The 17,965-nt window shown below is 33.7% G+C and overlaps 1 protein-coding gene across 4 annotated transcripts in view; it reads right to left on the reverse strand.

Annotated features, from left to right (window-relative positions):
• The window catches only part of LOC127853093 (roundabout homolog 1-like), a 117,505-nt gene that overhangs the window by 42,878 nt on the left and 56,662 nt on the right, over window positions 1-17,965 (reverse strand). The window contains exon 1 of one of the 4 annotated variants that reach the window (XM_052387294.1): window positions 9,733-10,057. The exons of the other annotated variants lie outside the window; for them this stretch is intronic. The gene's annotated coding sequence lies outside the window, so the exon portion shown is untranslated. Of the gene's footprint in view, window positions 1-9,732; window positions 10,058-17,965 lie in introns of those variants that run through there. 4 annotated transcript variants of the gene reach the window in all.

A 17,965-nucleotide genomic window follows, 5' to 3' on the forward strand; every position in this document is an offset into this window, starting at 1 on the left:
GTGAAAATGGCTATGTGCAAACAGCAAAAAACCAGAACAGCCTGTGAGTAACTCGAGTAACTCGCAGTCTGTTCAGGCTTTATGCTGTTTGCTGATCATCAATATCTTTGCGCTGAACATGAAGCCTTTAAAACTTGAATTTAGTAAGAAAGGTCTTTAAATCAAATATATCTTTCTATGGAACTATTAATGCGTCAAAATATGTATCTTAGTTGTAAAGGGTTCATTTCTTCTGGTGTTAAACTATTTCCAATCATATATTTCTTATTTACAATTCCTTTCAAAAGCTTACATAAACTATGCCTTTTTCAGAGCTTATTTTGTAGATTAATTTGTCAACCAAAAGTAAATTTTAATCAAATGCACATAGAGTATTACAAATGTATCCTTGAACATATTGTAAAGTTTAAATAATCTACTTACATTCTTTTTCTGAGAAACTGTTAATATCTTATCTTTTGTATTCAATCACAATGCAGATTTTCCAACATTTATATTAACAAATACGCATCTTTAAAAAAAATCTAGTATTTATTAGTCCCCAACCTGTTCCACCGGAGGGGACTTATGGTTTTGTCTCCGTCCGTCCGTCACACTTTTCTGGATCCTGCGATAACTTTGAAAGTTCTTAATATTTTTTCATGAAACTTGGATCATGGATAGATGGCAATATGGACATTATGCACGTCATTTCATTTCGTTCCTACGTCAAAAATTATGGTTGCTATGGCAACAAATAGACTAGAAATACAGCTGAAAATGGTGGTTTTTTCTGGATCCTGCGATAACTTTTAAAGTTCTTAATATTTTTTCATGAAACTTGAAACATGAATAGATGGCAATATGGACATTATGCACGTCATTTCATTTCGTTCCGACGTAAAAAATTCTGGTTGCTATGAGACTAGACATACTGCTGAAAATGGTGGTTTTCTGGATCCTGTGAAAACTTTTTAAGTTCTTAATATTTTTTCATGTAACTTGAAACATGGATAGATGGCAATATGGACATTATGCACGTCATTTCATTTCGTTCCGACGTCAAAAATTATGGTTGCTATGGCAACAAATAGACTAGAAATACTGCTGAAAATGGTAGTTTTCTGGATCTTGCAATAACTTTTAAAGTTCTTAATATTTTTTTATGAAACTTGAAACATGGATAGATGGCAATATGGACATTATGCACGTCATTTCATTTTGTTCCTAAATTAAAAAAATTGGTTGCTATGGCAACAAATATATAAATAAAAAAATCTGGAATTTCTGACAATGGTGGAGCTTGTAGGGGACTTCCTTGGTGAAATGTTGTTCATGATTTCATGAACACTTCAAGTCAATCAGGAATTGTTCATGAACCATTCTCAAAAAGTTCCTGATCTTGGTTCATGAACTTATGGACATGAACTGTTCTTAAGACACGTTCATGAACAGTTTATGAATTTTTGTTGACCACTTCAAAGTTCATGAACAGTTCTTCATCTAACCATAAATACTTAGTAATGAACATTTCATGAACAATTATTTCTGACGACTTTTCTGAGACAGACTTTGAGGATCCAACATGAATAATTCATGAATTCCTTTGTGCTAGATGTTTCATAAATATTTTTAACAGTAATATTAAAATGTCTAGCATACTCATCTTGTAGATTTGTGAAACCTGTGAAGTTAGTATGAATATGCAAAGTACTTTCACCACTGTAAGTAAGAGTTCTTGACCTGTTCAAGAGAATTTTAAGAACATTTGTACAAGAACTGTTCAAGAACTGCCTTCAGGAACAATTCCATAACTTTTTAAGGACCTTTCCTGTTCTTGAATTATTCTTTAACTATTCTTGAACACTTAAAGAACTTTTTTGAACAACATGTTTCCTTCTGATGTTCTTAAACAGGTCTACACAATGTTTTTGAACATATGATGGACTTTTTAAGAATCCAATATGTTCTTAAAAGGATCTGTCATTGTTCTTGGAAGACTTAAAAGACAAGTTTAAGAACGTTTTAAGGACATCTTATTTCAAGAACAGTTTAAGATGATATCAAGAACTTAAACATGTACATTGCATTGCTGTTTTTACAAAGGAAGAATATTGTGTGCACAGGAAGTTGAAACGGAAGGCACATGGTTTATGTTATATTTGAAAATGTAAGTCTTTAATGAATTACCGGCTGAACTGATCAGCCATTGGTTCCATTTCAAGTTCTTTGGCACTGTAAGTGTAACCATTTCAGGGAAACCATTGATTAGTAAATGATTCTTGAACTGAAAATGAGACTATTCATAATCTTTTCAATACATGAATTATTCATGAACATATAGTGCAAAGTTGTATTATGAAATTTAAAGAGTATTATCAAACCACTTGTATCTCAGTTATTAGTGTTATATTTAAATTATTGTTATATGTTGCTATCAATATGTTAAGTGCTAATACAAGACTTGTTTCTTCTTACCCTGGCCTGTTTGTTGAGCTTTGGTAACACTTATGATAACCTTTGCATAAATTGACAAATTCTTGTTCATGAATAGTTCATGAACACTTCATGCCACCTCAGTTCATGAACTCTTGAAGAACTATGGTTCATGATCTATTCACTGACAGTCCGTGAACAGAAAAGGAGCCATTGAAAAATAGAAGAAAAATGTTAATGAACTGTTCATGAACAGCAAAACCCTGAAGAATTTTTCAATAATTGTGTTGTTCATGTTGTTCATAGTTCATGAACATTTCATGCCATAATCGTTCAAGAATAGTTCATGAACACTTCATGCCATAAGAGTTCAAGAATAGTTCATGAACACTTCATGTCATTGGGTTTCAAGAATATTTCATGAATACTTCATGCCATTAGTGTTCATGAACAGTTCATGAACTAAAATTTCAAGAACATTTCACAGACGTGGCTCATTTTCTGTTCACTGACTATTCGTGAACAATTCATGAACTCAGTTCACGAACAGTTCATGAACAGTTCACGAATTATTCGTGAACTGCAGAACAACATTCTGCAGGGGTATAAATACATTGCTTGACAATAGTCTTGTTCATTCAAATTATACACTTATGAAACAAACATACCACTTCACAATAACCAACACAAATATCCACATCTGTCCATTAGCATGCCAGAACTGATACAAGTCCACCGGAAAAAATTGTGAATGCATCAGCTCAACACTATTTTATCACTCAAGTTCACACCATTAGGAACAATTACTGTTGCACATACAACACCACCACACCAGCTGGTCAGCAGCAATCTCTTCTATATTTCCTTTAAATGGTTCTCTAAGCCCCATTGAGTTGCAGGACTGGAATCTATCTGCTGCCTATCATCAATATATGCCAGGCAATCAAATGATAAAAGATCAATAGATGCCATTATCAATCACTTCATTACCACTCGGTGTGCTTCAGTGCTATTGTATACCTTTTATTATATGGTTCATTATCTCACAATTATTTCAATAATTAGCACCACCTATAGGAGGCGGTAAAGGTGGTTACAGCTTAGTGTCAGGGTCGCTTAGTCCTGGCACCTCATTTCCATTTATACAAATCCCTTAAAGATTTGCTGATTACATGATTTTTTTTAAATGACAGTTTAGTTTTTATAGGAATTCATGAAGAATGGTTTATGTACATTCAGTCTGGATCATGCTTTTAACCCTTAATTGCATTTAGTTTTTTCAGTAATACAGAGTTTCTGTTCATACATTTTCATTTAATTCCAGTACCTATCCTTTAGTTGTGCATTTAATTTTCCCAATTACAATTAATAACTGAAATATATGTTGTATATTATGAAGCAAAGACTTCAGAAAATATTCTTCTAGTGAATATTTATTGTGGGCAAAGTCATTTAAATTCATTTAAATTCAATTAAAATGTTTTGGAGCATGTCTCCATGGTCTCTAAGATGGAAGAAGATTTTTACTATTCTTTCACACATTTGAGAACATTAATACCACTTAAAACAACACTTTTCGCCAATTACACTTGCATAATTGTCTAAATGCCTTGTTCATTATATTGATTTCTCTTAAATCACCATTATTAAGTTTTAACTTAAATTTTACAATCATGGTTATTATGAGCGCTGAAACAACTGTCATTCTTGAACGAATTCCTTAGTCATAAAAAAAACATCACATAATTTACTGGTTATATAAAAACTGGCAAGATAATTCCACACTAGCACATAAGATATGAGGAAGCTATAGTAATTTAATTAAAGTAGATAAAGTATACACCGAAGTTTTGGGAACACCAGTACAGTACAGGCAAAGCGGAACAAACGTATTTCGCGATCCGCGGCGGCAAGGCGAAACGAGTCGATGCCGCGTCAGTCGTTGAAGCCGCGTCAGTATGCGGCGGCAAGTCGCATTTCGCCGCGAAACTTCGCATCTGTCCGCCGAGGCATGCCGCGGTCCGCGACATGATGCCGAGTCGATGCGATCATGAAATATTTTTTTTTTTAATTATGAGTTACATGTAGTTAACAAATTTTGAAAGAACAATTATAATAATAATTAAAATCATAATACATTTATTGTGCGCAGATTGTATTAGCATATACATGTAAGCATACATGGTTCAAACAGAAATCTCAAACCTAAATTCAAGCACTTTTCAAGGACTTTTCAAGGCCAAATTTTCATTTTCAATGCCGAGAAACGCATGTTAGTTTCCTTTAAAAACTGCATTTTCAAACCAGATTTACATAGTAAATATCATTTTTTATTTGCTCAAACACATTACACTTATTCCACAATAACTCATACATGTTATTTCAAGTTATTACATAGAAATACAGGTTATCCATCCTTAACTCAATGAGTCTCACATATGTACAGTACAGCCAACGCGGCACAAACATAATCCGCGGCTACGCCACGGCCAGATTATTAGTACGCGTGCGCCGAATCGTGTTCACGCGGCGTATTGCCATGGCAATCGGCATCAATCCGGGCAACGACGCCGAGTCTGTATTAACCTCACGTACTTTCGCGGAGTAAATCCGCCGCATACGTACGCGGCGGATCGAGTGAAAAGATATCCACCTACATGTACATACATGTATGTGAAACGTAGAATTAATTACGCGCAACTGTTAATGTTTCGTTCGATTATCATTATTAAATTTGTAATCCGAAACACACTTCCGAATTTTAATACTAACGCGACCTTTGGCAAATTCTAGCGTCAAATAAACAGTGCTAAAATATCCTTTGTTTCATAAAAAGCGCGCGAAAATTATGCAGACATGTAGAACGTCGTTTGGAAAGTTTGGGTGTATTTTGTGTTGTATAAATACATGAACATCACGTCACGCGTAAATCGCGTGTTCAGTTGAAAAAAAAAAGCCCCGATTAGACGTTATTTCATCATCTCTATAAATAGTAACACGTGCCAAAATGTATTTGACACTTAAGGAAATATCGAGAATGTTTGTGTATCGTAAATATTTACCAGCATTTGCTTTAAAACTGGAATATACAGAATTATCGGGAAATTAGTAGCGATATTAACTGTATTATATGAACAAAATAAAACGTGTTTACATACACATATTCAAACAATAGTTATAATAAGCTGATAATTAACAAAACAACAAATACGTCGTCACCGTCTTGATTATTGATGTGGCTTCAAACTGCTTATTTTCTCAGCTCAAATATAATAGCAAAATCAACATGCAAATAATTTATAAATCCACCATATGCTGGAGCCTTGACCACTTGTATGTGCGAAAAATAATTACGTGACATTGTTTATGTGTGAAATACATACACTACGGGCGGGAAACAAACTTAATTGGCCAGACACATTAACTATACTTACATGTATATGCTAATACACACAATAAATATATGCACAATAAACTTATTATGATTTTTATTATTATTATAATTGTTCTTTCAAAATTTGTTAACTACATGTAACTAAAAATTTTAAAAAGATTTTTTATTTCATGATGCGCATCGAGTCGGCATCATGTCGCGCATCGCGGCATGCCTGGGCGGACAGATGCAAAGTTTCGCGGCGATATGCGACTTGCCACCGCATACTGACGCGGCTTCAACGACTGACGCGGCATCGACTCGTTTCGCCTTGCCGCCGCAGATCGCGAAATACGTTTGTTCCGTATTGGCTGTACTGTATTTACTTTTAAAAGTTATTACAAACAAACACATTGTCTTTTTCTATGCTCACATCAAACAGACTAGTTCATTACATTTGAACAGCAGTCAGTTACTATAACATTTTGTCTTTAACAGAATTGATTTCCTTTTCCAGTTCTTCCAGCTCTCTCCTCTTATTCAGTTAACCACCCTGGTTTGAAACGACACTTCCCCATCCCTGCGTTTTCACTCGCAAAAATTGATCACAATGGAGAACCTCTGACGTAGTACACATAATCTGTGACGTGTACACATAACGTTTCGTACTAAATAGTGTACGAAACTTATATTTCGTATTCAACTTTTTTGCGCGAAGGAATTTGTGATAAATTTTCATAATATTTCCCTTAAGAGCGATTTAAGTAAAATAATTAAAGCGATGATAAAAGTAATTTTGAGCATAAATAAACATTTTCAAGGCTTTTTTACATGAAATAAGCCCTTTTCAAGCACTTTTTCAAGGCCAACCTTTGTTCAAGGGCTTTTCAAGCCTTGGACTCGTTTTCAAGCACTTTTCAAGCCCTGTGCGAACCCTGGCATAGTTAATGTGTCTGGCCAATTATTAAGTTTGTTTCCCGCCCGTAGCGTATGTATTTCACACATAAACAAGGTCACGTAATTATGTTTTCGCACATACAAGTGGTCAAGGATCCAGCATATGGTGGATTTATAAATTAATTGCATGTTGATTCCGCTATTATATTTTAGCTGAGAAAATTAGCAGTTTGAAGCCACATCAATAATCAAGACAGTGACGACGTATTTGTAGTTTTGTTAATTATCAGCTTATTACAACTATTGTTTGAATATGCGTATATAAACACGTTTTATTTTGTTCATATTATACAGTTAATATCGCTACTAATTACCCGATAATCCCGTATATTCCAGTTTTAAAGCAAATGCTGGTAAATATTTACGATACACAAACATTCTCGATATTTCCTTAAGTATCAAATACATTTGGGCATTTGTTACTATTTATAGAGATGATGAAATAACGTCTAATCGGGGCGTTTTTTTTCTCCACTGAACACGCGATTTACGCCTGACGTGATGTTCATGTATTTATACAACACAAAATACACCCAAACTTTCCAAACGACGTTCTACATGTCTGCATAATTTTCGCGCGCTTTTTATGAAACAAAGGATATTTCAGCACTGTTTATTTGACGCTAGAATTTGCCAAAGGACGCGTTAGCATTAAAATTCTGAAGTGTGTTTCGGATTACAAATATAATAATGATAATCGAACGAAACATAAACAGTTGCGCGTAATTAATTCTACGCTACACATACATGTATGTACATGTAGGTGGATATCTTTTCACTCGATCCGCCGCGTACGTATGCGGCGGATTTACTCCGCGAAAGTACGCGGGGTTAATACAGACTCGGCGTCATTGCGCGGATCGATGCCGAGTGCCACGGCTATACGCCGCGTGAACACACGATTCGGCTGCCGCGGACTAATAATCTGGCCGTGGCGTAGCCGCAGATTATGTTTGTGCCGCTTTGGCTGTACTGTATGTTCTTCACTGATTTTGACAATATAGCAATTATAGTGCAATTTTCAGCAGTAGATCCTGTTATTTAAACATATTTTAAGTGAATGTCACATTAATAGCACACAATTTCCCTTTCTTATTTTACTCAATTCATTTTTTGAAAAATCATTAGAATTCCTGGAGGGTAATTAATCAATTGAAAATTAGTTTTTTCTGTTCAATCTCAGAACAATAAACATGATAATTAGGTTGAAGCATACTTCATCTTAAAAGTGCAGTACCAAATATTTCCATAATAATTTGTGCACTGAAATTTTAATGTTTAAATCAGCCATTACATGTATTCAGAAAAACACTGTAAAAACATATTGGAATGGAATTCCGTAAATGAATTATGTCTACAATCTGCAGTGCTCGTAAAAAATGCTCTTGGAATTACACGAAACACTAAATTGCATTTCATAATTATTCAAAGATAGTGATATCAAAATTTCTTTACAGATTTGTTTTGCAATATCCAGAAGTATATTTTACCAGATTCTTTTAACCATTTTCATCACAAATTAAGGAATCAAACCACTTTGGTCCAAATTGCAACTCCCATGCACCCAAAACATTTAGGGACGTTAATTCACAAGATCCGATTAGCTCATTAATACTTAATAATGCAAAAAATGACCTAAAATGTAATAACCTGACCTGACACATTCCTTTTTTGATGCCCTCAACTCCAAGCCACTTAAACTTACCTATAGCAGCCTGTCAGTCAGTCAGGTGTTGTGACAGTCTTAAAATCATCAATTATCTCATAACTTTCCCACCTCCTGTGAAACCAACACCATAATTTTATATCATGATGTCCTCAGGACAAAGCCACCAATGTCATACCACTATCACCCTAGCCATCCGTCATGATCGCCATTGCAAACAGCATTGGGACAAAAACATTTGGGTTATCTAGCTAAATTATAGACAATAAAACTGTACAAAAGGATAATTAGTCCATGATATAGACTACGCTTGAGCCTAATAAATCAAAGAAATTGATGCAGTTTATTTTTAAGTTGCATTGTTCGTCGAATAATATTTATTGATCTGAAACTTTGTAATTAAATTTAAAAAAAATTTCATTAATCATCCACATAAAATTTTACTGACCTTATAATCATACTATTAAATTTAATTGCAATATTATTTTTTGATCACAATGTTGATTTTATATTATTTCGAAAGGCATATGAATCAATATAATTTCATGCGTTACCTGGCTAGAACTTTATACCATAAATGCTGCATATTTACATTGCATATCCAAAAGTGTCAACACTTTCTGGAAATGTGTATCACCCACAAACCTAAACAAAAATATCTCCATTTAGTCCATCAAAAAGAAGCAGCAGACCATATTGATTGCATAATTAATTGTACCCAAGGGACAGTTCAGCCCAAAGACAATTAGGAAGCAACAGTAAGAAGATGGGCATGTCAGTTTTGAATCAATATTGACTTTGCATTTAGTGCCAAATTCTGCCACCACTGCTGCATCTGTTAACACTTGTGTGTTCAGCATATTTTCTTGTTCAAGATCTTCTGAATATAGATTTTCTATAGTTGATTATAATACTTTGTTCAGAAACAATGATAGACAATAATTAAAAACAATATTTCTGATTAACAAAACCGTATGAAATTAAGAACTTAAGGATGACCTGACACATCAAAGCTTCCAAGTTTGAATAAAATATAAAAGGGTTTTAATGCATAATTGTGCTGATCGTATGTAGTAACCTTCAAATTATTCCAAATTGAATCAAGAAACTGTTCATCATGGCACTGCATAATAATATGGATATGCATGTTTTATAATCATGATAAAATAAAGTATATCCTTCAAGATTTTGTTACATTATTTAAGGCTTTTCTATAAGAAAAGAATGAGATAATTGAAACACGATAAACCTTGTATAACAACAACGAAATAATCAAAAATAAATTTATGTAAACCCCATGTATAAGTGTAAACAAACATACCTCATGCAAAGAAATTAAACATCCATTCAAGACATCCTTTGATGTATTAATGTCCAATTTTGCAATCAAAGGTGACCACTTGAGGTTAAGTTCAATGTCCGAAAATATTCTAAAACATTTTAATCACTTAAATAATCCAATTTCACAGCCAACTTGAGCAAACCTTGTAAACCGCGCTGTCAACCAAACACTTATTGATAAAATACACAAGTTTGTTTAATTGAAAAACAAGAATCTATTATTGTCTTGCTAAGGCACAGAACACAACTGACAAGCCATCAAAGTTCTTACATAGGTAAAAGAGGTAAAGGTGCCCCCAGCCATGTGTTGATCCATCAATGTCCCTTGTCAATAAAACACTTGAAACATTTGAAATATGAGCCTCCCTTCTACCCAACCCATTCTCTGAAAGCCCGCCCCCTTTGTCAGTCCAATTTGCAGTTACAAATTAATGAGCAGTATAAATGGTTTGTTTTGGATGTTCTGGCACTTTGAACATGACAACCAGATTTCACAATGACTAATTAAAGAAACTGTTCATAATTACATGCTCACCATTTATACAATCATTTTTGAACATGTACATGACTTTAGAAGCTGAACAAGGACAATTCTTGTAAAGTTTTACTGTACTGATTTTATGTACACACTATAATTGTAATGGTATGGCCGGCTTCAAGATTATTAAAGACGTTGTTTATTTATTTTACAAATTTTAAAGTCATTAACTAAAAAGAACTTTTGAATACTATAATGACAACACAATAATTTCTGTTCATATTTAAAACTTGCGAGTGTGTGTGTACATCGTTTTTTGATAAATATGGCTCCAAAAGTATGTAAAGCTCGAACACTATCCAAGCCACAATATCTCAAGATTTCTTTTAAACTAGTCCATAATTGATCAACACAATTTCATTTAAATATCATAAAATAATCATAAGGCCACGACTTTTATATTTCTTGGTTTACAAAACCGCCGACCCTAATTTTTGGAAAATGGGAAAAAAAATAAAATCGGAAAATCGTCTTTTTTTATATATTTTATTCCCGACCGCACTGAAAAACGAGCGAAACGAGAAAAAAACGATCCGGTTTGAGTACGGTTGCGAATAAAATCAAGTAAGTACAATCAACGATTGGTTCACATATATTACAGAGATCGGGATATTTTTCAATGTGACACAGTATGTACCAGTCCTTTTATGGGCACTTCTCAAAATTTATTTAATTACAGACAATAGGAAAATCAGCGTCAGTAAAATGTCGACCGCATCAAAATTTATTTCCGAGTCTGTGACGCAACTATATTGTTTAACATGTTTATTATATTAAACAAAACCGATATTATAGTAGATAAAAAAGTATTACCTTGCAATTTGATAATAAGTATAAATAATCCAATAAAACACTGCCATTATTTACGATATATGTGTTTAGGAATTTTGTAAACACGTCCGCCATAGTTTATAGGAACTGTGCAGAAAGTTTGGAAATCGGAACAAATCGGTATATCTCGGAAAATCATTGATAAATGTATTTCAATCGTGATACATCGGCTATCTCGGATTCCTCCGTAAGATAGGCCTCGTGGCTAACGGTCGCCATATTGCCTTGTATTACTACTTTACTACCCAAAAGGTTGTCAGTCTATTGTTATGAGGCTGTATACGATGCGCGTTGAACTAGCGCCAAACTTTTTACCGAAACTTTGATATTAATAGCACTATTAACGTTCATTTGTGTTGCATTTTGACCTATTATCCAAGTGATTTACTTTTCCATTATTATTTAATCACCCTATCATCCAATTTTTAAGATGAAATTACGGTGTTTACAAAACCAACCAAACCGAAAGTGAAACTGGATGCATTACGTTTCGCGATGTAAACATTAAATATTTGTTCAGTTTGAGGAAGCGAATCGATAATAGACGTTGGAATATGTATGCAATACAGACTATCATTGCCGATTGTAATACTGGCTAAAAAATACCTTTTATGACAGGTCATGTATAGAACGTTAATCAAATAGTGACCATAAATCACTACAAATGTCTGGGTTGTTCATTAATATAATTAATGCACGTTTCTGATCTAATTGCCTGTATCTAGTTGTAATTACCATGATATTGATAAAATTAAAACGTTTTTTTTTCATAAATTAACATTACATGTTTTATTTTTATCATTTAGGGAATATATAATTGTATCATTATCATCATTAAATATTCTGAAGATCTAAATTATCATGATTACTTTAAAGTAGAATTTTTAAATTTTACTCATTATTTTTAATGAATTTGCACATTTGCTTGATTCAAAATAAAATGTATTAATAAGGGTTTCAGTTGTTAGTTTTAACCCATTTTTAGTTCGATTAAATTTAAAGTACTAACTACGTACATGTATGTGAAATGCTCTTGAGTTCGTTTCCTGGGCCTAGAACCAGTACTTGGGTGTCTCTTGGAGATTTCTTAAGAATGCTCCCACACTGGGGATCACACCAGTGACCTCCAGAGCATTATACAATTGAGGATGCATCAAGATGAAAAAATGGTACATGTATAAATTAATAAAGAATCAATAACAATCAGAAACTGTGCATTTTTTTCAGTATTGTGTGAAAGGATTTGAAGTAATTATGTGTTTTTGAAATATGATTTATGTGAATTTGAATAAATATATAAAATTTAGTGATTTTCTCAGACAAAACTGTTTATTACATACTAAAGTATTCAGAATGTATTATTGTAATATTCATTCAAATTTTTTAGTACAAAAAGCACTTTTCCCTGGCATTTGTATTTATAGTACTTACATATTTTATAATTCTGACAGCATTTATAAACTGTGTTCATGCAAGCATGAAACCGGTTTCATTTTTTGAGTATTTAAACAAGAGGGCCATGATGGCCCTGTATCGCTCCACTGCTGAAAAAAGGCTGAAACAAATTTCTCTGCATGTGCAAATACTTAAATATAGGCCCTATTTAAGCACATGTACACTTTTGTGACCTTCTGGGCTGGGTCAAATTTAACCCCAGGGGCATAATTTGAGAAAACTTTGTAGAGGACTACTATATCTCACTACATACAAAATGTGGTAGCCCTAGGTCCTAGAGTTAAGGACAAGAATATTTTTTAAGTTTTCACAAAATAAGCAAGATATAAGCGTATATAATGTTCAATTTTGTGACATGCGGTTCAGGATCAAATTTGACCCAAAAGGCATAATTTGAACAAACTTGGTAGAGGACTATAAGATGTTACTGCATACCAAATTTGGTAGCCATAGTCCAAATGGTTTTCGACAAGAAGATTTTTAAAGATTTCACAAAATAGGCACTTTAAAAGCGTTTATTCAATTTTGTGACCCCCCCCCGGGCAGGGTCAAAGTTGACCCCAGAGGCATTATTTGAACAAATTTGGTAGAGGTTTATAAGATGTCACTACATACCAAATTTGGTAGCCCTAGGCCCAATGGTTATGGACAACAAGATTTTTAAAGTTTTCACAAAATAGGCCCCATCTAAGTGTATGTTCAGTTTTGTGACCCCGGGCAGGGTCAAATTTGACCCAAGGGGCATAATTTGAACAAACTTGGTAGAGAACTATAACATGTCACTACATACCAAATTTGGTAGCCCTATGCCTTATGGTTAAGGACAAGAAGAGTTTTAAAATTTTCACAAATTAGGCACTATATAAGCATATAATTGATTTTGTGGCCCCCGGGGCAGGGTCAAATTTGACCCCTGGGGCATAATTTGAACAAACTAAGTAGAGGACTATACAATGTCTCTACATACCAAATTGTGGTGCCCTAGGCCTTATGGTTATGGACAAGATTTTTTTAAAGTTATCACAATAGGCATTATATAAGCATATGTTCAATTTTGTGACCCCCGGGGCAGGGTAAAATTTGACCCTAGGGATTAATTTTGAACAAATTTGGTAGAGGACTATTAGATGTCACTATATACCAAATTTGATAGCCCTAGGCCGGATTGTTATGGACAAGAATTTTTTTGAAGTTTTCACAAAATAGGCCTTATATAAGCATATGTTCAATTTTGTGACCCTCGGGGCAGGGTCAAACTTGACCCCAGGGGCATAATTTGAACAAACTTGGTAGAGGATTATAAGATGCCACTACATACCAAATTTGGTAGCCCTAGGCCCAATGGTTATGGACGAGAAGATTTGTAAAGTTTTCACAAAATATACCCTATATAAGCATATGTTCAATTTTGTGACCCCCGGGGCAGGGTCAAATTTGACCCCAGGGGTATAATTTGAACAAATTTGGTAGAGGACTATTAGATGTCTCTACATACCAAATTTGATAGCCCTAGGCCCAATGGTTATGGACGGGAGATTTTGAAAGTTTTCACAAAATAGGCCTTATTTAAGCAAATTTTCAATTTTGTGACCCCCAGGGCAGAGTCAAATTTGACCCCAGGGGCATAATTTGAACAAATTTGAAAGAGGTTCACCCCAGGAACATTCCTAAGAAATTGGACCAGTAGTTTAGGAGAAGATGTTTAAAGGAAAAGTTTATGCATGGATGCACGATGGACACATGAGCTTTGGCCAGTGGAGCTAAAAATCAAATTAAACATTTAGTTTTGATGTAAAATCAGTTTTTATATGCAAGTGTCTATTTCACTTATAAATTGAAACAGCATATTATTCATTATTGAAAAGATTATTCCAAGCTTGATGTCATATTTCAACTTTGCATAGTGTAGTTAATTGAACATTGTATTGAACTGTATGGGCAGCTATATTTTTTAATTTATGTATGTTGTATTATACAAAATGCATTATTTCTACCACAAGTAGACCATATAAGGCCTACTGCTACTAAATAGGCACTGGTATGAATTTGACACTGTGTTTGATGCTCATACAAAACTTTAAGTATTACAACACTTTAGTATATTAAATATTTTCAAGTTTTTGTTCAACATTTTTTGCAAAAGAAAAGAGTGTCTTAATGCATTTGAAAATATACTTAAAACAAACTAAAAATGCATTTTAACATACCTTTTTCCTGGTAAAGTGTATTTGGGATGATAAAAAATACACTTGAAGAGTATTAATGCTGGAAAAATGCAGACAAAAATACATTTGTTTCTGTTAGAAGTGTGTCTTGTCTGCATTTTTAAGTGTATTAAATACATCAAATGCAGATAAATACAATGCCAATACTGTTACATGTATTGTAATGGACATAAAATGCACTTGTTCTTGTAATTAAATGCTTTAGTGAATTGAAATAACCTTTTATAACGTTTTAACAATTAATAATACCTTTTTATATAAATTTTCTTTTGAAATGTGACACTTAATAGATTTTTGCACCACTAGTAAGAGATATAATTTGTGCTCATAATGCTTTATCATTACACTATATAATATCATTTGTTGTATGAAAATTGCCCGTAAAATTCATGTGAAAGCTCAAGAGATCAATAGCAGCGTGCTATACCCTGCTCCTTTTTACATGACTTGATGGTATTTAGTCCCCAATTCTACATGGCTAAGGGAAAATCAATGTGCAGATTTGACAAATAAGTCTTAACTGGGATCCAATAGGCAGACTTTCATATTACTTGTATTTAATTTAAATCATGATCTGAATTGCTCTTTGGCAAATCTTTGTTGGTCACAGTAGTCAACTGAATTTTGTTCACTTTGTAGTGATTATATTTTCTATATTTATCAGACAACATCTTTCTTCAAAAGTTTAACATGATTGCTTGGTTAATTTAGAAACAAGATCAATGCATCATAACATAAAATGAAAATATGTGTAATAGTAAAAATGGCAGCAAAAAAGCACTAGATTATCTGCCTTAAATCTGAGACGATGTGTTGATGTATTGGAATTTCTCATAAATAATGTGTTCCATAGTTGTATAATTGTATAGTCGCATGCATGAGTGGTGTCAATGTCACAATACCAAGTAAAGCCTATAATTTACTAAAACAATTTGAAGTTTGATGTGTGTTTTTTTCAAGATCTGTTATATATAATTATATATACATGTATGTATATATTGTTGAAAAGTTAACATGCAATAAGTTTACTGTAATTAAGTGACAAATAGTTTTACTGATTTGGTTGGATGCATATATGCAGTTATATCATGGTTTGTGCAGAGGACAGTAGCAAAAACAAGTGCTGTCTCCGTAGGATGACATACGCCCCCGATAAACGCTTTAATAGAAGTTATGAGCATTTTTCAAAACCTAAACGCCGACCCTAAGTTCAAGGTCAAAGGGGTCAAAATTTGTGTGTGTATGGGAAGGCCTTGTCCATATACACATGCATACCAAATATGAATGTTACATCTGAAGCGACATAGAAGTTATGAGCATTTTTTTGAAACCTAAATGCAAAGTGTGACGGATAGACAGATGGACAGTGCGATCACTATATGCCCTCCTATGGGGGCATAAAAATGTGTTTCACATTGTTTTGGTAAATTAGTAATGTAGTTAAATGAGCAGAATCATCAATTATAAAGTTATTGATTATAAAGTGTTGCTGGCATATTTGATGCATTCATCTAGCTATAAGAAGGTCCCTGTTTTATCCCCACTGGCACCGAGTGAGGGTTCTCAAAATCTGTAAACAATATGAATAACTTCATATAGGGTCAAGAGCCTTGTTGATATGGGGGCTAAACACCTGAAATCAAAGCGACCCAGGTTAAAGGCCGAGGCAAAATAAATAAAAAAGAGGCCGCATGAGCCTGCTATACTCTGAACAAGTATTGTTTCTTCTCAGAAAACTGGCTTAAGTGTTTTACTAAGCTTTAGACTTTGAGTTTCAGTGCACTCAATCTAAAATAAATTGGTCAAATTAAATAATAATTTGTAAAAAATAAACATTCTGCACAAATTCAATTATTTACTTTACCTGTGTGCATGAATCATTTCAGTCTTGATGGTTAGTGAACTATGTCAAAAGCACCATATCTATGAAACACTTGTATTTTGAATAGTGCAATGTTCCACAGAAATGATGCTGATGATAATTCTACACGATGATGAATTATTAGATATATTTCTAAATTCCATTTCCACCAACAATTCGGTTATTTCACTACCAGTTCACATGCTTCATACACAGTTGAAAATAACACTATTTCACTCAACAACCGTGACACATGTACTAAATTTTTCAACTTTTCGCAATTAAACATGTCTTCTACTGTTATTGTTGTTGTTGTTCTTTTGAAAGTAGTTCGAAAGATGGCGACCATTAACCCAGAGATTGATTTATGAAATAAATCGTCTGCTGATCCAGAGTGAAATGTATTTGTCGTTTTAATGCTTAGGGCCGAGTAATTTCGGCAAATCGGAACTCAACTTGCGTAAAATACTAGCTCAATTAACCGTTAAACTCCGCCTCCGTTCTCTGCAAAAGATTCGAAGGCGAAGCTATGCACGTGCTATTATTAAATTGGAGGATTGCAATTGAGAAACAAACGCACGATTGGTTCGGCATGTTGATTGCTAGACAAAGGAAGCCAATTTTGTCGGCGCGAAATTTGTCGCTTTATTGCTTCAGACAGCAAGCGGCTTTCCTTTGATGACGTCAAACTGTCAATTCACACAGACTGCACATTTTCCGAAGACTTTAGCTGGCTCCTTGTTTACAATTCCAGTAAAAACACTTGCTAACATTAAACTTTGGATTAAATTATCAAAATAAAGCAAAAGCCAAGTTGACAAATATGATTGTATTAATTCGCGTCAGTTCAAATAAGACGTTTTGCGTTGTAAATCAACGAGTTTTCATGACAACAACAACTTTAACAAACATTACCGCGACGACGCAGGGATCGATCTACCTCGATTTTTTTTTTCATGGACGATGTCATAAGTCAAATAAGAGCAAACACATACTTTGTGTATGAGTAGTTTATCTTATATAAGATTTATGCAACGGGCATCGCATTGCGTAATGGTGCGCATCGAATTACGGAAATGAAGCGCAGTTTTCGTTTTAATGGGAGAAGAACGCATGTCATTTAATGGAGTGTTTAAAATTGCCTGATGTTACAAAAGGTGCTTTTAGGTGACTCATTTCATTTGAAGATATAGATGTGTTTCATTGCATAATTTGATTTTTCGTCTCTGTGTTAAGGTTATAAAAGATATGATGTCTTTGTTCTGATGTTATTAGTATTAACTTATTTTTCAAATGATGTTTT

Source organism: Dreissena polymorpha, chromosome 12, assembly GCF_020536995.1.
Source record: "Dreissena polymorpha isolate Duluth1 chromosome 12, UMN_Dpol_1.0, whole genome shotgun sequence".
NCBI lineage: Eukaryota > Metazoa > Mollusca > Bivalvia > Myida > Dreissenidae > Dreissena > Dreissena polymorpha.